Here is a 24574-nt window from a genome sequence, read left to right as displayed (position 1 = left end):
TGTGCACTTGTCTGAGTTGTCTGCCTGTGTATGTGTGTCTGCCTGCCTGTGTGTCTGAGTTGTCTGCCTGGGTGTGTGGATGTGGTGTGTGTGTCTGCCTGTCTGTGTGTGTGCAAGTGCATGTGCCCAAGTCTGAATTGTCTGCATGGGTGGGTATGCATCTCTGCATTGATAGATGGGTGTGTCTGCCTGGGTCTTGGGGTGTGTGTGTGCATGCCCGGGTGTGTGTGCCTGCCTACTTGGGTGTGTGTGTGTGTCTGCCTGGCTGTAGGGGTGTGTGTGTGTGCCTGTTTGAGGTTGGATCTGTCTGCCTGTGTGTTTGTATATATTTCTGCCTGGTTGTGGGTGTGTCTGCCTGCTGGTGTGTTTCAGTGGGTGTACGTGTGCATCTGAGCTGTCTGCTTGATTGTGTGTGCGCACGCATGTGTATCTGCCTGGTTATTGGTGTGTTTGTCTGCCTGCGTGTTTGTATGTGCATGTGTGTCTGTGTCTGCCTGGGTTGAATGTGTGCATGTGTGTATCTGCCTGAGTATAGGGGTGCATGTATGTCTCTACCTGGGTCGATGTGCATATGTTTCTGCCTGTGTTTGTGTGTGTTTGCCTCTGTGTTTGTGCATTTGCCTAGGTGGGCCTGTGTCTACCTGGGTGGGTGTGTACATGTGTCTGCTTGGGTATGTGTGTGCATGTCTGCCGGTGTGTGTGCGCACGTTTGCTTGTGTGTGCGTCTGCCTGGGTAGGTGGGGCTAAGGGTGTGTTTCTGTTTTGGTGTTTGCATGTACAACTGCCTAGGGTGGTGTGTGTGTCTGTGCCTACCTGTGTGTGTCTGCCAGTGTACGTGTCTGTGTGTGTGTGTCTACCTGTGTGGGTGGATGTCTATGCCTGGGTGTATGTGTGTGTGTGCGCGCGTGCACCTGGGTATGTTTGTGTGTCTTTACCTGGTTGTGTGTGTGCACGTCTGTCTGGATAGGTGGGTATAAGGATGTGTCTCTGATTCGGTGTATGTTTGTGTGTGTTTGTGTGACTGCCTGTGTCTGCCTGAGTGTTTGCCTGTGTGTCTGCATGTGTGTCTGCCTGTGTGTGTGTACATGTGTGTCTGCCTGCCTGTGTGTGTGTGTGTGTGCATGCATGTTTGCTTGGGAGTGGGTGTTGGTGTGTGTCTGCCTGGGGGTGGGTGCGTCTGCCTGGGTGTTTGTGTGCATGTGTGTGTCTGCCTGGTTGTGGGTGGATGTGCCTGGTTGTGTCTGAGTGGATGAGTGTCTGCCTGCATGTGTGTTTGAGTGTGTATGAATCTGATTTGTCTGTTTGGGTGTGTGCATGTCTGCCTGGATATATATCTGTGCGCATGCTTGTGTGTGTCTGCCTGGATATGTGTCTGTGTGTCTGCCTGAGTGTCTCTGTGTTTGTGAGCCTGTCTGCCTAGGTATGTGTGTTTGTGTGTGCATATGTATCTGCCTGTTTGTGGGTGGGTGTGTCTGCCTGCTGGTGTGTGTTTGCATCTTAGTTGTCTGCCTGGGCATGTGTGTGTGTGTGTGTGTCTAATTTTTTGTGTACATACATGTTTGTTTGCCTGGATAAGTCTGCACACATGCTTGTGTGTCTGCCTGGATGTGTGTGTCTGCCTGCATGTTTGCATGTATGTTTCTTTGCCTGGGTTGGATGTGTGCGTATGTGTATCTGCCCGGGTGTAGGGGTCATGTGTGTCTCTACCTGGGTCAGTGTGTGTACGCGTGTCTGCCTGGGTGTGTGTCTGTCTGGGTTGGTGGGGTGGTGGTGTGTGTCTGCCTCTGTGTTTGTGTGTCTGCGTATGTGTGTCTACCAGTGTATGTCTGCCTGGGTGTGTGTGGTTTCCTGGGTGTGTGTGTATGTTTGTGTGTCTGCTTGCGTGTGGGTGGGTGTGTGTCTGCCTGCCTGCATGTGTGTGTGTGTTCCTGGCTGTGTGCGTGTGTGTGACTACCTGGGTTTATCTGGGTGTGAGTGCCTGCCTACTTGGGTTGGGTGTGTGCGTGTGTCTGCCTGCCTGTGTGTGTCTACGTGTGTGTGTGTGTATGTCTGCCTATCAGGTGGTGTGTGTGTGTGTGTGTCTGCCAGTCTGAGTCTGCCTATATATGTGTGCGTGTCTGTCTGTGTGTGTGTGTGGGGGGGGGGTCTGCCTGGGAAGGTGGGTGTGTGTGTCTGCCTTGGGGGTGTGTGTCTTATGTATCTGGCTAGGGGTGTGTGGGGGGTCTGCCTGGGTGTATGTGTGTATATGTCTTGCTGCTTGTCTGTCTGTCTGCATGGGTGTGTGTGCATCAGCATGGGTGGGTGTGTGTGTCTGCACCTGCCTGGGTGGGTGTGTGCCTCTGCCTGGGTCAGTGTGGGTCTGTGTATGTTTTCCTGGGTGTTTACCTGAGTAGGTCAGTGTATGTGTCTGTCTGTGAGTGTCTACCTGAGAGGGACATTGTGTGCATGTGTGCCTGCCTGGATGGGGGGTGCATGCCTAGGTGGGGGTTGTTTTCCTGGGTGTGTGTGTTGGTATGTCTTCCTGCCTAGATGTGTGTATATGTGTGTGCCTGCCTGTGTGTGTGTGGATGCTGATGCCTGGGTGCATGGGTGAATGTATCTACTTCTGTGCTTGCACGTGCATCTGTGTGTGTACTCATCTGCCTGGTGTGGGGTGCACTCATCTGCCTACAGGGTGTGTGTGTGGCTGCCTGGGTGTGTGTTTGTGTGTCTGATTATATGTGGGTGGGTGTGTGTCTGCCAGGGTGGGTGCGTGTATGTCTGCTTGTGTGTGTGTGTGTGCACGTCTTTCTGGATAGGTGGGTGTGCGGGTGTCTCTGCATCAGTGTATGTGCGTTTCTGCCTGGGTGTGTGTGTCTTCCTGAGTGTGTGTGTGTGTGTGTGTGTGTGTGTGTGTACATGTGTGTCTGCCTGCCTGCTTGTGTGTCTACCTGAGTGTGTCTGGGTGTGTGTGTCTGCCTGCTTGGGTTGGGTGTGTGTATGTGCCTGTCTTTGTGTGTCTACTTGTGTGTGTGGGTGTGTGCCTCTGCCTGGGTCAGTGTGTGGGTATGTGTATGTTTTCCTGGGTGTTTGTCTGAGTGGGTCAGTGTATGAGTCTGTCTGTGAGTGTCTACCTGAGTTGGGCATTGTGTGCATGTGTGTCTGCCTGGATGGGGGTTGTATGCGTAGGTGGGGGTTGTTTTCTGTGTCTACCTGTGTGTGTGTTTCTGACTTCCAGGTGGTGTGTATGTGTGTGTGCATGTTTGTCTACCTGCATGCCTTGGTGTGTTTGTGCGCATGCATGTTTGCCTGCCTGTGTGTGTGTGTGTGCCTGGGTGGGGGTGTCTGCTTGTGTGTGTGCGTCTGGGTAGGTGGGTGTGGGTGGATGTGCCTACCTCTGTGTTTGTGTGCACATCTGCCTAGGTGTGTGTTTGTGTCTGCCTGGGGTGTGTCTGGATGTCTGCCTGGTTGAGTGTGTGTATGGGTTTGACTGGGTGTGGGGTGTGTGTGTCTGCCTGAGTGTGTGTCTGATTGTTTGGGTGTGTTTTTGTTTGCCTGTGTGTTTCCACCTGGGGTGTGTGTGTGTGTGGGGGGGGTCTGCCAGTCTGTGTCTGCCTATGTGTGTGTGTGTGTGTGTGTGTGTGTGTGTGTGTGTGTGTGTCTGCCTGGGTATGTGTGTGGGTCTGCCTGGAAAGGTGGGTGTGGGTGTGTGTGTCTGCCTTGGGGAGTGTGTGTCTTATGTATCTGGCTAGGTGTGTGTGTGTGTGTGTGTGTGTGTGTGTGTGTGTGTCTGCCTGGGTGTATGTGTGTATATGTCTTGCTGCTTGTGTGTCTGCATGGGTGTGTGTGTGTGCATCAGCATGGGTGTGTGTGTGTGTCTGCACCTGCCTGGGTGGGGGTGTGCCTCTGCCTGGGTCAGTGTGCGAGTCTGTGTATGTTTTCCTGGTTGTGTTTCTGAGTTGGTCTGTGTATGTTTCTGTCTGGGTGTGAGTGTCTACCTGAGTGGGGCGTTGTGTGTGGGTGTGTCTGGTGTGTCTGTGTGTCTGCCTGGGTCAGTGTGTCTGCCTGGGTAGGGTGTTTATGCCTAGGTGGGGGTTGTTTTCCTGGGTGTATGTGTGTGTGTGTGTCAGCCTGCCTAGGTGTGTGGGTGTGTTGGTATGTCTTCCTGCCTGTGTGTGTATGCTGATGCCTGGGTGTGTGGGGAATATATCTGCTTCAGTGCTTGCAAGTGCATCTGTCTGGGTGTGTCTACTCATCTGACTGGGGTGGGGTGTGCTCATCTGCCCGCAGGGTGGGTGTGTGTCTGCCTGGGTGTGGATCAGTGTGTCTGGGTGTGTCTGAGTCAATGAGGATGTATGTCTGCCTGTGTGTGTATGCGTGCATGTCTGAGTTGTCTGGCTGTGTGTGTTTGTGTCTGCCTGCCTGGGTGTGTGTTTGTGTGTGTGTCTGAGTTTGCCTGTGTGTGTGTGTCTGCCTGCCTCTGTGCATGTGTCTGCCTGGGTGGTTTGTGTGAGTGTGTGTGTGTGGATGTCTGAGTAGGGTGTGTGTGCTGCACATGTCTGCCTGGGTGTGTGTGTGCCATACATGTCTGTCTGCCTGGGTGTATGTGCTGCATATGTGTGTGTCTGCCTGGGTTTGTGTATATGTGTATGTGTTTGCCTTGGTGTGCATGTGTGTGTCTACCTGGGTTGGGTGTGTGTGTGTTTCTCTGTCTGTCTGCCCATGTGTGTGTGTGTGTGTGTGGCTGCCTGCCTGTGTGTGTCTATATCTGCCTGGGTGTAGGGGTGTGTGTGTCTCCCTGCCCATGAGTGTGTGTGCACGCACCTGGGTGGGGTTGTGTGTGAGTGCATGTGTCTGCCTAGGTGGGGGTGTATCTGCTAGCATGAGTGGGGTGTATGTATGTGTCTGCCTGGGTAGGGTGTGTGTACCTCACTTGTGTCTGCCTGGGTGGGTGTGTGTGCACATGTTTGCCTGGGTGTGCATGAGTGTCTACCTGGGTTGGGTGTGTGTGCATGTGTGTTTGCCTGTGTGTGTGCCTGGGAGTGTGTATCTGCCTGGGTCTGGGTTTGTGTGTGTGTATCTGCCCTGGTGGGTGTGTCTGCTTGTGTTTGTGTGTCTGAGTTGGTGTGTATCTGCCTGTGAGTGTATGTGTCTGCCTAGATGGGTTGTGTGTGCTTGTCTGCCTGGGGATGTGTGTGTGTGTGCCTGTCTGCCTGGGGATGCATGTGTGTGTGCTTGTCTGCCTGGGGATGCATGTGTGTGTGCTTGTCTGCCTGGGGATGCATGTGTGTGTGCTCGTCTGCCTGGGGATGCATGTGTGTGTGCTCGTCTGCCTGGGGATGCATGTGTGTGTGCTCGTCTGCCTGGGGATGCATGTGTGTGTGTGCTTGTCTGCCTGGGGATGCATGTGTGTGTGTGCTCGTCTGCCTGGGGATGCATGTGTGTGTGTGCTCGTCTGCCTGGGGATGCATGTGTGTGCTCATCTGCCTGTGGGGTGGGTCTGGCTGAGTCATTGGGGATGTCTGTCTGTGTGTGTATGTATGTCTGAGTTGTCTGCCTGTGTGTGTGTGCTCATCTGCCTGTGGGGTGGGTCTGACTGAGTCATTGGGGATGTCTGCCTGTGTGTGCATGTATGTCTGAGTTGTCTGCCTGTGTGTGTTTGTGTGTGTCTACCTGCCTGGGAGTGTGATTCTGTTTGGGTATGTGTGTCTCTGCCTGGGTCTTGGGTGTGTGTGTTTGTGTCTGCACCTGGGAGTGTGTGTCTGCCTGCCTAGGTGTGTGTATATTTTCATGCTTCCCTTCCTGGGTGTGTGTGTGCTTAGCTGCCTATGGGGTGGGTGTCTGTCTGCTTGGGTGTGTCTGAGTCAATGGGGATGTCAGCCTGTGTGTGTGTTTGTGTGCGTGTGTGCAGGTTTAAGTTGTCTGCCTGCCTACATGTGCGTCTGCCTTTGCCTGGGTCTTGGAGTGTGTGTGTGTGTGTGTGTGTGTGTGTGTATGTCTGTCTGCCAGCATGCTTGTATGTGTGTATATATGTGTTTTTGCCTGGGTTGGATATGTGCGTATGTGTATCTGCCTGGGTGTAGGGGTGCATGTGTGTCTCTACCTGGGTTGGTGTGTGTGTGTGCATCTGCCTGGATGGATGTGTGTGTGTGTCTGAGTAGGTGGGGGTGGGGATATGTGTCTACCTCTGTCTTTGCATGTGCATCTGCTTGGGGGGGGTGTATGTCTACCAATGTACTTGTCTGCCTGGGTGTGTGGTGTGTGTCTGCCTGAATGTGTGTGTGTTTATATGTGTGTCTGGCTATGTGGATATGGGTATGTGTGCGTCTGCCTGGGTGTGTGTGTGCATGCGTCTGTTTGGGTAGGTGGGTGTGGGGATGTGTCCCTGCCTCAGTGTATGTGTGTGTCTGCCTGCCTGTGTATGTGCCTGCCTGTGTCTGCCTGAGTGTGTGTGCGTGCGTGCGCACATGTCTGTCTGGGTATGGGGATGTGTCCCTGCCTCAGTGTATGTGTGTGTCTGCCTGCCTGCTTGTGTCTGCCTGAGTGGGTGTTTGCCAGTGTGTGTGTGTGTGTGTGTGTGTGTGTGTACATGTCTGTCTGTGTGTGTGCATGTGTCTAACTGGGTGTATCTGAGTGTGTGTCTGCCTGCCTGTGTCAGCCTACCTGTGTGTGTGTGTGTGTGTGCATATTTGCCTGGGAGTGGGTGTTGGTGTTTGTTTGCCTGGGTGTGGGTGTGTCTGCCTGTGTTTATGCATGTGTGTGTCTGGGTGTTTTTGTTTGCATATGTGTGTCTGCCTGGTTGTGGGTGGGTGTGTCTGGTTGTATCTGAGTGGATCGGTGTCTGCCTGCAGGTGTGTTTGAATGTGTGTGCATCTGATTTGTCTGCCTGGGTGTGAGTGTGTCTACCTGGATATATATCTGTGCACATGCATATGTCAGTCTGGGTGTGTGTGTCTGTGTGCCTGCCTGGGTGTGTGCGTGTGTGTGTCTGCCTGCTTGCATGTGTGTCTGAATGCCTGACTGTGTGTCTGCCTGCACGTGTGTGCCTGCCTGCATGAGGGTGGGTGCATCTGCCTGTGTGTGTCTTTCTGGTTGTGGGTGGGTGCGTCTGCCTGCGGGTGTGTTTGAGTGTGTGTGTGTGCATCTGATTTGTCTGCTTCGGTGTGTGTCGGCCTGTATCTGTGTGCATCTGCCTGGATATGTGTCTTTGAGCATGCATTTGTGTCTGCCTGGCTGTGTGCATGTGTCTGACTCGGTTTGTGTGTGTGTGTCTCCCTGTGTGTGCACCTTTTTGCATGTGTGTGTGTCTGCCTTCCTGTGTGTGTGTTGATGTGTCTGACTGCATGGCTATGTACGTGTGTGTTTGTCTGGCTGCCTGTGTGTGTGTGTGCATGTGTGTGTGTGTGCATCTGCCTGAGGGAGGGTGCATCTGCCTGGGTGTGTGTATGCGTGTCTTCCTGGATGTTTGTGTTTGAGCATGTGTGTGTGTGTCTGCCTGGTTGTGGGTGTGTCTGTGGATGTGTTTTTCTGTGAGTGCACCTGATTTGTCTGTGTGTGTGTGCATCTGTCTTGGATATGTGTGTGTGTGTCTGTGTGTGTGGGTGTGTGTCTGCATGAGTGTGTGTCTGCCTGGGTCTTGGGGTGTTTGTGTATGTGTCTGCCTGCCTAGGTGTGTGTACATGTGTGTGTCTGCCTGCCTGGGTCTGTGTATGCATGTGTCTGCCTGCCTGGGTGCTTGTGTGTGTCTGCCTGTCTGTCTGCCTGCCTGTGTGTGTCTGCCTGGATGGGTGGGTGTGGCTACCTAGGTGTGTCTGTGTGTCTACTTGGGTAGGTGGGTCTGCCTGGGTCAGTGGGTCTACCTGGGTCTTGTTTTGTGCATGTGTGTGTATGTCTGTGTGTGTGTGTGTGTGCCTGGGTGTGTGTTTGTCTGCCTGCCCAGGTGTGTGTCTACTTGGATATGTATCTGTGAGCAAGCATGTGTCTGCCTGGATGTGTGTGTACATCTGCCTGTGTATGTGTGTTTGCCTGGGAGTGCATCTGCCTGTGTGTGTGGGTGCCTGTCTTGGTGTGTGTGTCTGCACTGGTGGGTGTCTGCCTGGGTCTTGGGTGTGTGTGCATGTCTGCCTGCCTAGGTGTGTGCGTGTGCACGCAGGCACCTGCCTTCCTAGGTGTGTGTGTGTCTGGCTGCCTGACTGTGTGTGTGTGTGTATGTGTGTGTCTGCTTGCCTCTGTGTGTGTCCACATGTGCATCTCCCTGTGTGTGTGTGTGTGTGTGTGTGTGTGTGTGTGTGTGTGTATACGAGCATGTGGGTTTTCCTAGTTGTGGGTGGGTGTGTCTGTGTGGATGGATATATTTGCCTGCAAGTGTGTTTTTGTGTGTCTGGGTGTGTGTGCATGTGTCTGCTTGGATGTGTGTGTGTGTGTGTGTGTGTCTGCCTGGATGTGTGTGTGTGTGTGTGTGTGTGTGTCTGCCTGTCTGGATGAGTGTGTGTCTGCCTGTCTGGGTGTATGTGTTTGCCTGGGAGTGTGTCTGCCTGGGTCTTAGGTGTGTGTGTGTGTGTGCGCCTAACTGCCTGGCTAGGTATGTGTGTCTGTTTGCCTGTGTGTGTGTGTGTGTGTGTGTGTGTGTGTGTGTGTGTGTGTGTGTGTGTGTGTGCGAGCATGTGTGTTTTCCTGGTTGTGGGTATATCCGTGTGTGTGTCTGTGTGGATGGGTGTGTCTGCCTGCCTGCAGGTGTGTTTTTGTGTGTGTATGATTTGTGTGCCTGGGTGTGTGTGCATGTGTCTGCCTGGATGTGTGTGTGCCTGCCTGGATGAGTGTGTGTCTGCCTGTCTGGGTGTATGTATTTGCTTGGGAGTGTATCTGCCTGTGTGTGTGGGTGTCTGCCTGGGTCTTAGGTGTGTGTGCGTGCGAGCATGTGTGTTTTCCTGGTTGTGGGATTGTGCGTGTTTGTGTGGATGGGTGTGTCTGCTTGCAGGTGTCTTTTTGTGTGTGTGTGTATATGATTTGTGTGCCTGTGTGTGTGTACATGTCTTCCTGGATGTGTGTGTCTCTGCCTGCCTGGATGTGTGTGTGCATCTGACTGGATCTGTGTGTGTATGTGTATGTGTCTGCCTGCCTGGATATGTGTGTGTGTGTGTGTGTCTGTCTGTCTGGGTTTGTGTGTTTGCCTGGGAGTGCAACTGCCAGTGTATGTGTGTCTGTATGGGTGGGTGTCTGTCTGGGTCTTGGGTGTGTGTGTGTGTGTGTGTGTGTGTGTGTGTGTGTGTGTGTGTGTGTTTGCCTGCCTGTGTGTGCCTGCCTGGTTGGGTATGTGTCTCTGCCTGAGTAGGTGTGTCCAACGAGCAAAACAAACAGTTTATTAAAAGTGCATAAAGTGCTTTTCATTTTATTAAGGCAAACTTCTTCAGATGCATAAAAAATATATGAATTAAACACTTCTTTTAAAACACAATACAGTCATATGATAGGGAATTACCCAATCAACATGAAATGATATACCAGTCCTTGTTGTTTATGTAGTTATAAATATCATTGTTGCATATAAGTTATGGAATATTTACAATTTAAAATTTTTTTTTAGAGTAAGTATGTTTAGATTAGGTTCTAAAATATATATTTTATATTTTCCCATATTGGTTATCTGAGTAGACTATAGGGTAAACTGGTAGCTAGTTGGATTTATATGTATATATTTTTCTACTATATATTTTATTATATAATATATATATATATATATATATATATATATATATATATATATATACACACACACACACTTTAATTATTTATATACATATATATATATATATATATATATATATATATATATATACACTTTTAATTCATATAGTATATGATGTATAAGTTGCTTGTTTCTGGGGACATTAGTTAGTTATATATATGCTTGTTGCTAACAGCAGTGTGTTAGAATTAACTTACATTTGCTACATATCTTCAGAATGTGTAGTGAAGGGTTAATGGTTCCGTAGCCTGATGATGTGAGCACGTTTCGTGTTGATAGGGTAATTCCCTATCATATGACTGTATTGTGTTTTAAAAGAAGCGTTTAATTCATATATTTTTTATGCATCTGAAGAAGTTTGTCTTAATCAAATGAAAAGTGCTTTATGCGCTTTAACTGTTTGTTTTGCTTGTTTGCCATTCCAATGTCGTTTTTAGTGGAAGTAGTTTTTTGTGTTTACGTGATCTGGTTGGATAGGTGTCTGCCTCTGTGTCTCTACCTGGGTCTAGGTGTGTGTGTGTGTGTGTGTGTGTGTGTGTGTGTGTGTGTGTGTGTGTGTGTGTGTCCTGGGTGTGTGTGTGTCCGCCTGCCTGGGTGTCTGTGTGTGTGCGCGTGCGTCAACCTGGGTGTGTGGGGGTATGTGTCTGCCTTCATGTTTCTGTGTGCATCTCTGTGTTTGTGTATGCTTGTTTGAGTTGTCTGCCTGCCTGTGTCTGAGTTGTCTGCCCGGGTGTGTGTGTGTGTGTGTGTGCATGCATGTGCACAAATCTGAGTTGTCTGCCTGGGTGGGTGTGCATCTCTGCCTCAATGGGTGGGTGTGTCTGCCTGAGTCTTGGGGTGTGTGTGTGTGTGTGTGTGTGTGTGTGTGTGTGTGTGTGTGTGTGTGTGTGTGTGTGTGTGTGTGTGTGTGTGTGTGTGTGTGTGTGTGTGTGTGTGTGTGTGTGTGTGTGTGTGTGTGTTTGTGTGCCTGCCTGGGGTTGGACGAGTCTGTCTGGGTGTGTGTGTCTGCCTGTGTGTTTTTATATATGTCTGCCTGGTTGTAGGTGTGCTTGCCTGCTGGTGTGTTTGAGTGGGTGTATGTGTGGGGTCTATATTCATAAAATTGAACGGCCACAACTGGGAACACCTAATGAATGACACACATACACCGAAGTACGAAAAAAGCGAAGGACCTAAATATTGAAAACCGGAATACCGAACGTACTTTAAACAACAGCAGCACCACACAGGTAAGTAAAACACACACAAACTTTATTAATCACACTTTTGCAGGGGGCAACCCCCCTGCACCCCCCACCCCCCTACTTATATATGCCAACTTCGAGATTGCACTACAGTGGGGAAAAAGATATATTTCCTTTTCCCCACGATCACCCTGTTGGCCACGGGAATAAGTTCAGCATTCTGGTTTTCGATTTTTATGGCCTTTGTGCTTTTTGTACTTCTGCATTTGTGTCGCTCATTAGGTGTTCATGGTTGCGGACAGTCGAGCATCTAATATAGATCCGTATGTGTGCATCTGAGTTGTCTGCTTGTGTGTGTGTGTGTGTGTGTGTGTGTGTGTGTGTGTGTGTGTGTGTGTGCACGTGTGTGTCTCTGCCTGGATAAGTCTGCACACACACTTGTGTGTCTGCCTGGATATTGGTGTGTCTGCCTGCATGTTTGTATGCATGCATGTGTCTGTGTTTGCCTGGGTTGCGTGTGTGTGTATCTGCCCAAGTGTAGGGATGCATGTGTCTCTCTACCTGGGTCGATGTGCATGCATGTCTGCCTGTGTATGTTTGTGTGTGGGTGTCTGCCTCGGTGTTTGTGCATTTGCCTAAGTGGGCCTGTGTATGCCTGGCTGTGTCTGTGTCTGCCAGGGTGGGTGTGTGCTTGTCTGCTTGGGTATGCGTGTGCATGTGTCTTCCTGGGTATGTGTGTGCATGTCTGCTGGTGTGCCTGTGTGTGTCTGCCTGCCTCTGTGTGTGTGCATACATGTGTGTCTGCCTGGGTGTGTGTGTGGCTGCCTGGGTATGTGTGTGTGCGCGCGCGCGTATCTGCCTGGGTAGGTGGAATTGGGTGTGTGTGCCTGTCTTGGTGTTTGTATGGGCATCTGCCTGGGGTGGTAGGTGTGTGTGTGTGTGTGTGTGTGTGTGTGTGTGTGTGTGTGTGTGTGTGTGTGTGTGTGTGTCTGGCTGTGTGTGTCTACCAGTGTATGTGTCTGCCCGGGTGTGTCTGTGTGTGTCTCTGCCTAGGTGTGTGTGTGTGCATGTCTGCCTGTGTGGGTGGATGTGTGTATGCCTGTGTGTGTGTGTTTGTGGATGTGTGTCTGCCTGGATATGTGTGTGTGTGTGTGTCTCTGTGTCTGGGTGTGTTTGTGTGTGTGTGTACATGTCTGTCTGGTTAGGTGGGCGTAGGGATGTGTCTCTGCCTCAGTGTATGTGTGTGTCTGCCTGTGTGTGTGTCTCTCTGCCTGGGTGTGTGTTTATATGTGTGTCTGCCTGCATGGGTGTGTGTGTGCATGTTTGCCTGTGTGCTTGGATGTGTGTATGCCTGGGTGTGTGTGTGTGTATGTGTGGATGTGTGTCTGCCTGGATGTGTGTGTGTCTGCCTCGGTGCATTTGTGTATGTGTCTGCCTGGGTGTGTTTGTGTCAGCCTGGTTTTGTGTGTGTTTGTGTGTGCACATGTCTGTCTGGATAGGTGGGTGTAGGGATGTGTCTCTGTCTGTGTGTGTGTGTGTGTGTGTGTGTGTGTGTGTGTGTGTGTGTGTGCGTGCACATGCATGTTTGCCTGGAAGTGGGTGTTGATGTGTGTCTGCCTGGGGTGGGTGCATTTGCCTGGGTGTTTGTGCATATATGCATCTGCCTGGTTGTGCGTGGGTGTGTCTGGTTGTGTATAAGTGGATGGGTGTCTGCCTGCAGGTATATTTGAGTGTGTATGTATCTTATTTGTCTGACCGAGTGTGTGTTCTTGTCTGCCTGAATATGTCTGTGTGCATGCATGTGTGCCTGCCTGGATATGTGTGTATGTGTGTGTCTGCCTTTGTGTGTGCCTGTGTGTGCGCATATGTCTGCCTGCCTGGGTGTGTGTGCCTGCCTGCGCATGTGTTTCTCGGACTGCCTGATTGTGTATGTGTCTGCCTGCACACATGTGTGCCTGCCTGGGGTGGGTGTGTCTGTCTGTGTGTCTTTCTGTTTGTGGGTGGTTGTATCTACCTGTAGGTGTGTTTGACTGTGTGTGTGCATGTTTCGGCCTGTATGTGTATGTGTCTGCCTGGATATGGGTCTTTGAGCACACATTTGTGTTTGCCTAGCTATGCAAGTGTATGATTGCCTGGTTGTGTGTGTGTCTGCCTGTGTGTGCACCTTCCTGCCTAGGGGTGTGTGTGTGTGTGTGTGTGTGTGTGTGTGTGTGTGTGTGTGTGTGTGTGTGTGTGTGTGTGTGTGTGTGTCAGGCTGCCTGCATGTGTGTCTGACTGCCTGGCTGTGTATATGTGTTTGTCTGCCTGCCTGTGTGTGCACGCATGCACACATCTGCCTGGGGGTAGGTGCGTCTGCTTGTGTGTGTGTGTCTTCCTGGGGGTGTGTATGCATCTGCCTGGTTGTGGGTGGTTATGTCTGCATGGATGGGTGTCTGTCTGCAGGTGTGTTTTTGAGAGAATGCATCTGATTGGTCTGCCTTTGTGTGTATATGTATCTGTATGGATGTGTGCTTGTGCGCATGTATGTGTGTCTGCCTGGATGTGTATGTGTGCGTGTGTGTTTGCCTGTGTGTGTGGGGGTGTCTGCCTGGGTGTATGTGTCTACATGATTGGGTGTCTGCCTGGGTCTTGGGAGGTGTGTGTGCCTGCCTAGGAGTGTGTGTGTCTACTTAAGTGGGTGTCTGCCTGGGTCTTGGGAGGTGTGTGTGCCTGCCTGCCTAGGAGTGTGTGTGTGTCTACCTGCCTAGGTGTATGTGTGTCTGCCTGCCTGGGTGTGTCTATACATGTATGTGTCTGCCTGCCTGGGTGTGTGTACGTGTGTGTGTCTGCCTCCCTGGGTGTCTGTGCACGTGTGCGTCTCCCTGGGTGTCTGTGCATTTGTGTGTCTGCCTGTCTGGGTGTTTGTGTCTCTGCCTTGGTGTGTGTGACTCTTCCTGGATGGGGTGTGTGGCTACCTGTGTGTGTGTGTCTGTCTGGGTGTGTGTGTGTGTGTGTCTGCCTAGTTGTGGGTGGGTGTATCTGAGTGGATGGGTGTGTCTGCCTGCAGGTGTGTTTTTGTATGTGTGTGTGTATGTGCATCTGATTTGTCTGACTGGATATGTGTCTGTGCGCATACTTGTGTGTGTTTGCCTGGGAGTGAGTTTGCTTGTATGTGTGGCGTCTGCCTGGGTGCTTGCGTATCTGCTTAGGTGTGTGTCTGCATGTGTCTTGGAGATTGTGTGTGTTTGTGTCTGCCTGCCTAGGTGTACGTGTCTGCCTGTGTGTGCATGTACCTGCCTGTGTGTGTCTGACTGCCTGGCTGTGTATGTGTGTGTTTGCGTCTGTCTGTCTGCATGTGTTCTGCCTGCTTGTGTGTGTGGGCCTGCCTGCTTGGGAGTGGGAGCTCTACCAGATTGTGTGCCTTTCTGGTTGTGGGTGGCTGTGTCTGAGTGGATGGGTGTGTCTGAGTGGATGGGTGTGTCTGCCTGCAGGTGTGTTTTTGAGTTTGTATGTGCATCTGAATTGCCTGCCTCCATGTGTGTGTGTGTGTGTGTGTGTGTGTGTGTGTGTGTGTGTGTCTGCCTGAATATGTCTGTTGCATGCATGTGTACTGCCTACCTGGGTGTGCATGTGTCTGCCTGCTTAGCTGTGTATGTGTGTGTGTCTGCCTGCCTGGATCTGTAGGTGTGTGTGTATGTATGCCTGCCTGTGTGTGTGCATGTCTGCTTGGTTGTGTGTAGGTGTGTCGGAGTTGATGGGTGTGTTTGAGTGTGTGTGTGTGTTGTGCATCTGATTTGTCTGCCTGGATATGTCTGTGTGCATACATGCATGTGTCTTTCTGGGTGTGTGTACTTGCCTGGGAGTGCGTCTGCCTGTGTGTGTATGATTGGGTGTCTGCCTGGGTCTTGGGGCGTGTGTGTGTCTGCATCTTTGTGTGTCTGCCTGCCTAGGTGTGTGCTTGTGTGTGTGTCTGCCTGCCTAGGTGTGTGTGTGTGTACGTGTCTTCCTGCCTGTTTGTATGCATGTCTGCGTCTGCCTGCTTGGGTGTGTGTATGTATGTCTGCCTGTGTGTGTTTGTGTCTGCCTGCCTGCATGTGTGTATATGTCTGCCTACCTGCCTGCCTCTGTGTTTGTCAGTCTGACTGCCTGGCTTTGTGTATTTGTGTGTGCCTGTCCACCTGTGTGTGTGTGGGTGCCTGCCCGCCTGCCAGGGTGTGTCTGCCTGTTGGTGTGTGTTTGAGTAGGTACGCATGTGCATCTGAGTTGTCTGCTTGGGTGTGTGCATGTCTGCCTTTGTGTGTGTGTGCACATGTGTGTGTCTGCTTGGACAAGTCTGTGCACATGCTTGTGTGTCTGCCTGGATGTGTGTGTGCGTTTGCCTGCATGTTTGTGTGTGTCCTTGCATGTTTCTGTGTCTGCCTGGGTTGGATGTGTGCATTTGTGTATCTGCCTGGGTCTGTGTGTGCATGTCTGTCTGTGTGTGTGTGTGTGTGTGTGTGTGTGTGTGTGTGTATGTCTGGGTGTGTGTGTGTGTATATGTCTGCCTGGGTCTGTGTGCATGTCTGACTGGCTGCCTTTGTGCGTGTCTGTCTGATTCCCTGGCTGTTTGTATTTGTGTGTGCCTGCCCACCTGCCTGTGTATGTGTGCATGCCTGCCCAACCACCAAGGTGTGTGTGTGTGTGCTTGCCCACCTGCCAGGGTGTGTCTGCCTGTTGGTGTGTGTTTGAGTGAGTATGCATGTACATCTGAGTTGTCTGCTTGGGTGTGTGCATGTGTTTGCACATGTTTGTCTGTTTGGACAAGTCTGTGCACATGCTTGTGTGTCTGCCTGGATGTGTTTGTGTGTTTGCCTGTGTGTTTGTATGTGTCCTTGTGTGTTTCTGTGTCTGGCTGGGTTGGATGTGTGCATGTGTGTATCTGCCTGGGTGTAGGGGTGCATGTGTCTCTCTACCTGGGTCGGTGTGTGCACGTCTGCCTGTGTGTGTGTGTGTCCGCGTGCATATGTCTGCCTTGGGGTGGGTATGAGTGCATGTCTACCTCAGGGTGGGTGCATCTGCCTGTGTGTGTGCTTGTGTGTGTGGGTGTTTTGTGGGTGAATATGTGTGTCTCTGCTTGTGGTTGGATGTCTCTGGCTGTGTTTGAGTGGATGAGTGTGTCTGCCTGTGGGTGTGTTTTTGTGTGTGCTTCTGATTTTTCTGCCTGGGTGTGTGTCTACCTGTGTGTGTATGTGTCTGCCTGTATATATGGCTGTGCTCGTGTGTGTGTGTCTGCTTGGATATGTGTGTTTGTGTGTGTTTGCCTGGATGTGCATGTATGTCTGTGTGTGTATGGGTGTGTGCCTGGGTCTTCGGGTGTGTGTGTCTGCCTACCTGGGTATGTCTCCCCCTAACTGTGTGCGTGCCTGCCTACCTGTATGTATGTGCCTGCTTGCCTATGGGTGGGTGAGTCTCCGTGGATGTGCATGTGTCTTTCTGGTTGTGGGTGTGTGTGTCTGCCTCCGCATGTGTTTTTGTGTGTGTGCATCTGATTTGTCTGTCTCAATGTGTGTGCATGTGTCTGCCTGGGTGTGTGCATGTCTGCCTGGATATGTGTCTGTGTGCATGTGTGTGTGGCTGTGTGTGTGTATGTGTGTTTGCCTGCTTGTTTGTGGGTGTGTCTGCCTGGGGGTGTATATATAAAAAATGTCTGCCTGCCTGGGTGTGTGTGTCTGCCTGGCTGTGTATATGTGTTTGTGTGTGCCTGCCTGTATGTGTGTGTCTGCCTGCATGCGTGCATTTGTGTGTCTGCCTGCCTGGGTGTGTCTGCCTGCCTTCATGTTGTGTGTGTATGTGTCTGCCTATGTGTGGGTGGGTGTCTGTCAGTGGATAGGTGTGTCTGCGGGTGTGTTTTTGAGTGTGTGTGTGCATCTGATTTGTCTGTATGGTGTGTCTGCCTGGATATGTCTGCTCATGCATGTGGATGTGTGTGTGTGTGTGTCTGCCTGGGTCTTGGTGTGCGTGTGTGCGCGCGTACACCTGGATGTGTATTTTTGTGTGTGTGCCTGTCTGCCTGAGTCTGTGTGTGTGACTGAGTCTGTGTGCATGTATTTTCCTGCCTGTGTGTGTGCATTTATCTGCCTGCCTGTGTGTGTGTGTGTCTGCCTTCCTGGGTGTGTCTGTGTGTGTCTTCCTGCCTGTGTGCGTGTCTGACTGTGTGTGTGTCTGCCTGCTGGTGTGTTTGAGTGGATGTGTGTGCGCATCTGCATTGTCTGCTTGGGTGCATGTGTATGTCTGTCTGGAGTAGTCTGCTCACACGCTTGTCTCTCTCCCTGGATATATGTGTGTGTCTGTCTGTCTGGGTTGGATGTGTGCGTGTGTGTTTATCTGTCTGGGTGTAGGGTGCATGTGTGTCTCTACCTGTGTGTGTGTGTCTGTCTGGGTAGGTGGGTGTTGGGGTGTGTGTCTGCCTTGGTGTTTGTGCATCTGCCTGTGTGTGTGTGTGTGTGTGTGTGTGTGTGTGTGTGTCTGTCTGTGTTTCATGGGTCTGTCTGCTTGCATGAGTAGGTCTGTGTCTGCCTGGGTGGAGGTGTGTGTGTCTGTGTGTGTCTGCCTTTTTGTGTGCATCTGGGTAGGTTGGTGTATTGGTGTGTGTCTGCCTTTGTGTGTTTGTGTGTGTGCCTGACTCTGTGTCTGCCTGAGTGGGTGTTTTTCTCCCTGTGTGTGTGTGTGCATATGTGTCTGCCTGTCTGGTTGTGTGTGTGTATGTCTACCTGGGTTTTTCTAGGGGTGTGTGTGTGTGTTTGTGTCCGTCTGCCTGCCTGCATGTATACCTGCCTGTGTGTGTGTGTGTGCGCCTGCCTGCCTTGGTGTATGTGTGTGTGTGTGTGTGTGTGTGTGTGTGTGTGTGCATGTACCTGCTTGCCTGTGTGTGTCTGACTGGCTGTGTGTGTTTGCCTGCCTGTGCGTGTGTCTGCCCAGTTCTGAGTGGGTGTGTCTGAGTTGATGGGTGTGTTTTTGTGTGTTTACATCTGATTTGTCTGCCTGGATATGTGGTTGTGTGCATGTGTGTGTCTGCTTGTATGTGTGTTTGCCTGGGAGTGAGTCTACCTGTGTGTGTGGGTGTCTACCGGGGTGTGTATGGATGTGCCTGTGTGTGTGTGTCTGCCTGTCTGGGTCTGTGTGTGTGCCTGCCTGGGTCTGTGTATGTGTTTGCTTGGAAAATGTAGCTGCCCCAAACCACTACTCGACTTAAAACACAAATAACAGAAAAATAAGAAAACCACTTCCCGTTGTAAAGAAAAAGCACTCACTTTAATGTTTCCACACTATTAAAACATAAAATAAATTAACATACAAAATTCACCAACTAAGTGATTTCACCTGATAAAATATTAAGGCATCATCAGAGTTGGTGAAAACATCCTTAAGCTCTGTTTAAATAACACAAGATCTTAAAGTCAATCATTGCATCATTTCCTGCCATGTCAAATTATGTAATATGAAGAATAAAATCTCAAATAAATAAATAGTAAAAATGTTAAAACAGTTAAAAATAAGATGTCTGGAATGCAACTTTAACCTGTTATAAAATGGTAAATGAAACAAATCTTTGCAAAAGGTAGATCATAATCACTTTAAACCAGATAAAACATACCCATCAAGTATAACCTTCACATAAAAAATTCAAACATCTTCTGCTCTCCTTTTTAGAACACACAACAGAGATGTATTATCATTAATTGCCTGGCTTTTCTTTTGCATTTAATTTAAGTTGCCATTCTAACCCTTTGTTTAAAAGTTCTAATTCAGGGTCACCCCCTCTCATTCCTACTTTTGTTTTGTCTATCACAAAAAATATACATTTTTTATACTCCTTGCATTCTTTAGTGTGCATGTATAAAGCACTCGTCTCTCTCCTTTTTCTTGTATCCCTGTTATGCTCCAGAATTCTATCATGTAACTTCCTGATGGTCTTGCCTATGTAGAATGCAGGGCATGACACACACAGCAATATATACAACTCCTTTTGTATTGCAGTTGCAGCATCCAGGACACTGAAGTTTCCTGTTGTATGTTTCAATAGTCACATAAGGGCTATCATTAATAAACCTACAACTACTGCATGCCCCACATCTGCTCATCCTAGAGATGTATGTCTTTTTAAACTTTGCATTGTCACATTCAAGTATTTCCTTGATATTTCTTCCCCTGCTGTATACAACTTTAGGTTTTGCACCTAATTTGTTTTTCAATTCAGCGTCAAGCATGCTGTCCCATATCCTACATAAACCTTTTGCCAAATCTGGCTCTAAATGATTGTACTGCAAGACCATAACATCATTCCTAGGTGTTTCTACATTCACCATCATTATAGTACTCATCCTACCTCTTAAAATGGGGTTAAATCTCATAGAACTATTTTTATAACTTCTTTAACCAATGTCAGAAGCTTAATGGGATAGCCTCTTTCTTTGAACATTCCAATCAAAATTTACATCTCATGTAAAAATTCATCATCATTACTGACCAACCTGGAGAGTCTAACCATTTGGCCTTTAATGACACTTCGTCTTTGATGAAAAGGATGGCAACTGTGATATTCTAGGAGTGTGTTTGCATAAGTTGTTTTCCTAAAAATGTTGGAAGAGAGTTTCCACTGTTTTTGCTAAAAAAAAAAAAAATCTAAGAAATCAGTATTTTTGCTGTTGGTCTTGTATGTCTAACAGCTCTTCAGAACTCCCTTGTCCACAGAATAAGGATATCATCCAAAAATCTATGATAAGAACATTTTGTTCATGTAAACTGAGGTGAATACCTCCCTTTTCTCCCATTCAGCTAAAACAAGGTTGGCAAAAATCGGGGTGCACTTTGCACCTATAGCCACACCTGTTTTTTGCCTGAAGTATTCACCCTCAAAACATAAAAAAATTTTGATAAGCACCATTTCAACCAGGTCTGCCAGTAAGTTAATCCTGGTTTGGTCCAACAACCCACTCCATGTCAAGCAGCTTTGAGTGAAATAATCCAAGCTTACCTCATGGGGTATAACAGAAAAGAGATTAATTACATCAATTGTGATGAACCCAAAGTTCTTGTCACTAGGTAATGTTCTCAATAAATCTAGGCAATGCCATGAGTCTTATAGGTTCATAGGTTGGTACTAGGGTATTGGCCCTAGGCCTATACAAGCCTAGCCATAACAATTCCCCGGCTATTTCTTCCACAATATTTACTTCCCTGGACCCCTGTCTATCAGGGCGACTGATGTGATCCCCAGGGTGAATTTCCTATCTCCCATCCAATTGTCAAATTTTGAAGAGGGCCAAAGAGGCACTCTGCTTGATATGTATGGGCAGTCTATTCCAGAGTCTGGTGAATCTCTGGGTCAGGAACCTATCCCTCTAGCATGTTTTGTTCATTCTCATGACAAGGTTTAGACCCCTGGAGTGTGTGGCTCTGAGGGATTGGGATTTCTTTAAGTGTAGCATGTCCAACAACTCTTGGTTTGTCATGGCCTTGTATGTTAAGCAGAGATTGCCTCTGAGTAGACGATATGTGACAGAGTATAGCTGGAGTTTTTTTAGATGGTCAGCATAGGGCATCTGCTTTAGGCATGTGATTCTTTTAGTGAGGTATTTCTGCAGCCTTTCCAGTTGTTGCAGATGTCTTGAGAGGTACATACCAAATGGGGCATTGTATTTTATAGTGGGTCTAATGAGGGATGAGTACAGTGGGACAATGACCTCCTTTTTGTCTGGATGAAAAGCCCTTAGTGATGAGGTGTGCCACATAGAAGGATTTCCTGACTGTTGTGGTGATGTGGTTATCGAAGGTGAGACCACTGTCCACCTGTGTCCCTAAGTCTCTTATCACACTTTCCGTGTTTAGTGTACTGCCACCTATGTGGTAATTCATGGGTACATGTTTTTACCAAAGGGGGTAACTATACATTTCTTGGGATTGAGCTTGAGCCCATGGCTCTGGCACCAAGCATCTGTTTCTGTAAGGCCCTTTTGTAGAATATCTACATCATTTGGGGATTCAATAATGGCTCCCAGTTTGTAGTCATCTGTGAACTTTGTTAGCCAGAGTACCTTAGTATTGGCCTGTACTTCAGAGAAGTAGATGCCAAACAAGAGCGGTCCCAGGACTGAACCCTGAGGTACTCCACTTGTCACTTGTCTGGAGCTGGATTTGGAGTCTGCTACTTTTACAGTGTGGGTTCTGTCAGTAAGCCAGTTGGCAACCCATTGAGTGACTTTGGGATTAATGCCCAGCTTAGTAAGTTTATCTATGATTCTGGAGTGGGGGATGGTGTTGAAGGCCTTGGCGACATCCAGATAGGCTGTATGGACCACCTTAGCCTTGTCCAAAGCTCTGAAGACTTATTTGAAGCAGTCAGTCAGATTCAGGGGACAATATCTGCCCTTCATGAACCCAAACTTGGTGGGGTCCAGTGTTTGAAGGTTGCCAATGTCTTTGTTTATAAATGTCCATGGCCTTGCAGATCAGGCTTATCAGACTGATGGGGCAATTGTTCCCAGGATCCAAGGTGGCTCCCTCCTTGTGGAGTGTGATAACTGTAGCTGTGTGCCACTCAGTTGGCATGAAGCCTGAGTTGAGGCTATGATTAAACATGACACTTAGGTGAGGTGCCAGTTCATTTTGTAGTTCATGTAGTACACAGCCTGGGATGTCGTCTGGTCCCATAGATGCTGTATTCTTAACTTTGGAGAGTGCAGTTTTTACCTGTGTGGCCATTATTACCAGAATTTGGCAGTTTTTTGGTATTGAGATAGGCCCTTTAGGGGTGTGAGGGGGGTGAAGTTGACACTGAATAGATCTGCCAGGATATTGGTAATATCCTTGGGATCAGTATATTTAATGCCATTCTGTTGTAGCTCAGAGCAAATATGAGCATTGCCATTTAGATTCTTGATATAGCTATAGAATGCCTTGTGGTTGTCTTTGGAATCTATGGCAATTTTATTTTCGTAACTAGCTTTGGAGGATTTTATGAGGGATCTCAGCTTCTTACTGAGGCTGGTAAGGGAGTTTTTTCATCCTGGGATTTTCCTCTTTTTTGGAACAGTTTCTTCCTTTTGCTGTAAAGTTTGTTTATGGCAGGGGACTACCAGATTGGCTTCCTTTTTTTGGAGGAGAGCATCTTGGTCCTATTTGGAATGACACAATTCATGCACGAGTGGATGTGTTTGTACAGTGCTTAGTGAAGGATTCAGCAGTTGAACTTTCAGTTCCCATCTGCATGTGTCATGATACTTTCAAGATACAAGTAAAGGACTTGAATGCTGCCTTAGAGTGATGATCCACAAAGACTGCTATTGATTCTGTCTTAGAGCCCTTTGCCACCACAATTCGTCCAAAAGGGTGGTCACTCTGATTTTTATGTATCTTGGGGATCCCAAGAATTCAAGAATTATTGGGATAATTGGTGTCTCTGCTCTGATCCTCAAATTCATCAGGTTGTAAATGAGCCTTGATATAGGGCATCGAACAACATCATGTCTATTTTCAAATATGGCCTATTAATCTCATTTATTGTTGCCCTTTCATGGATCTTTTAATTATTTAGAAGCTCATACATTTTGCAAACCTAGTCAAATTGCTTCATTAATACTATCCCCCACCCTTGTTCAGCTTCATCACTCTATAGTCTTTATTTCTGGCTAAATCATTCAGGCACAGTCTCTTTTCCTTTGTTAAATTACTACAATTTGATTTGTCCATTTTTTAACGTTTGTCTAAAATCATTTTCTACCAACCCCTCAAAAGTATTAATCGGGGTTGCTAGGAGGTATAAAAATAATTTTGCTTTTAAGACTGAGCTATTGTCAACCCCATTGTTTCTGTCATAAAAATAGTCTTAAATTCAACTGTCTTGTGAATAGTTTAAGGTCAATTAACAATTTTCCTATGTCTACCTTGAATTCAAAGACAAAACTAAATCCTTTCCTTAAAACATGAACATGTTCATTTTTCAAATTAAAATCTGTTAAATTTGTAATACCTGTTAAGTTCACTTCTAAGCTTGCACTAGGTATTAAACCGGCATCATTAAATGCTGTTTCTATCTGTGCTTGTACATTCATATTGTCACCTTCATAAGTATAAAAAGTATCAGCTTGTACAACACATGCATCAGCTTCAACAAAATCAGTAATCAATATATTTTGCAATTCAACAGAATCATTACTGTCCAAGGCTTTAATAATTTCCATTTCAGTGTCACATATCATTTGTGAAGAAATAGTGCTATTTTTATAACATTCAACTTGCCTGATAACTCAGTTAATACTGAGCTCTCCCCCTCAACCATGGTCTCCCCCTGTATGATATTCCTTGTTGGCCTCCCCAATGGAAGCCTTGTTGTTGTCTCTGGTTCAACAGGCATCCTGAGCACCTCATGGGTGGTGGTTCTAAAAACTATTCATTTTTTACCTGTCCTACTTCATTGGTATTCACCTCATTGACAGTAGAACTAGTATTTACATTATTGACACTGCCGTTAACTGGGGGAGGTACAGAGTAAGCTCTGTGATTTAAATGGTCATTTCTGTCTCTTCAAAGTTTTTCTTTCCTCTTAATATTTACTGAAATGAACTTGTCCATATCATTAAATATTTTATTGTAGTTATCTATTTCCACTTGGAGCAATAAGTCACTGGTTATGCTTTGATTTAAAGTTTTTATCTCATGTTCCAGTTTCCTCAATAGTGTTCTTTCAATAACAGCATTTGATTTATTTACATTGGACATCTATTCTGTATAGGTTATATACACTTTAGTAGATGTTCTAACAGTTTTAAGTTCTCTTTTATTTTAAATAACTATGGAAATTTAATGCCTTTGAAATTGCTATTTGAACATTAAAGGACGTTTATAGTGAACTAACATTTTCAAATGGTTTTAAAGGTTTGGAAGTTTGTAAGAAACATTCATGTTTGTCTGTTTTATTTAAGAGCGGTATTCCGTTGATGGTGTGTTGTACACATATATACCTTTGTGGATTTACGAAATGTAGTTTGATATGTTCCTTTAAGCTTAGATTAAGGGACACATCTAATTGCTTAATTGGACTAATTTTGTATAAAATGCTTGTTAATTAGTTAAATCATTGTCTGAATAAGGTGAGGCACTGACCCCACCAAAAGTGCTAATAAAACGTTTTACTCAACAAACTTCTAGCTCTCCATTGGTTTCCCACTCGCTTTGCTTGTTTTACCAGTTTGGACAGTTTAGTTTAAGTCTTGAGTGCATGTTTGCCTGGGTCTCTCTCTGAGTGGATAGGTGTGTCTGCCTGTGAGTGTGTGCGCTTGAGTGAGTGTGTGTGTGTGTGTTTGTGTGCATCGGAGTTGTCTGGGAGTGTGGGTGTCTGCCTGGATATTTGTCTGTCCACACACGTGTGTCTGCCTGGATGTGTGTGTGTGTATCTGCCTGAGTGTAGGGGTGCATGGGTGTCTCTGCCTGGGTGTGTGTTTGTGACTACCTGCCTTGTGTGCATGTCTGCCTGTGTGTGTGTCTCTGTCTACCTGGGGTGGGTGCATCTGCCTGTGTGTGTGTGGACGTGTGTCTGAGATTTTGTGTGTGCATGTGTGTGTCTGCCTGGTTGGGAGTGTGTCTGTGTCTGAGTGGATGGGTGTGTCTGCCTGAAAGTGTGTTTTTGTGTGTATGCACATCTGATTTGTCT

The sequence above is a fragment of the Protopterus annectens genome, chromosome 13.part0, assembly GCF_019279795.1.
Source record: "Protopterus annectens isolate FY-2018-M chromosome 13.part0, PAN1.0, whole genome shotgun sequence".
Taxonomy (NCBI): Eukaryota; Metazoa; Chordata; order Ceratodontiformes; family Protopteridae; genus Protopterus; species Protopterus annectens.
Note: the sequence above shows the minus strand (reverse complement) of the source record.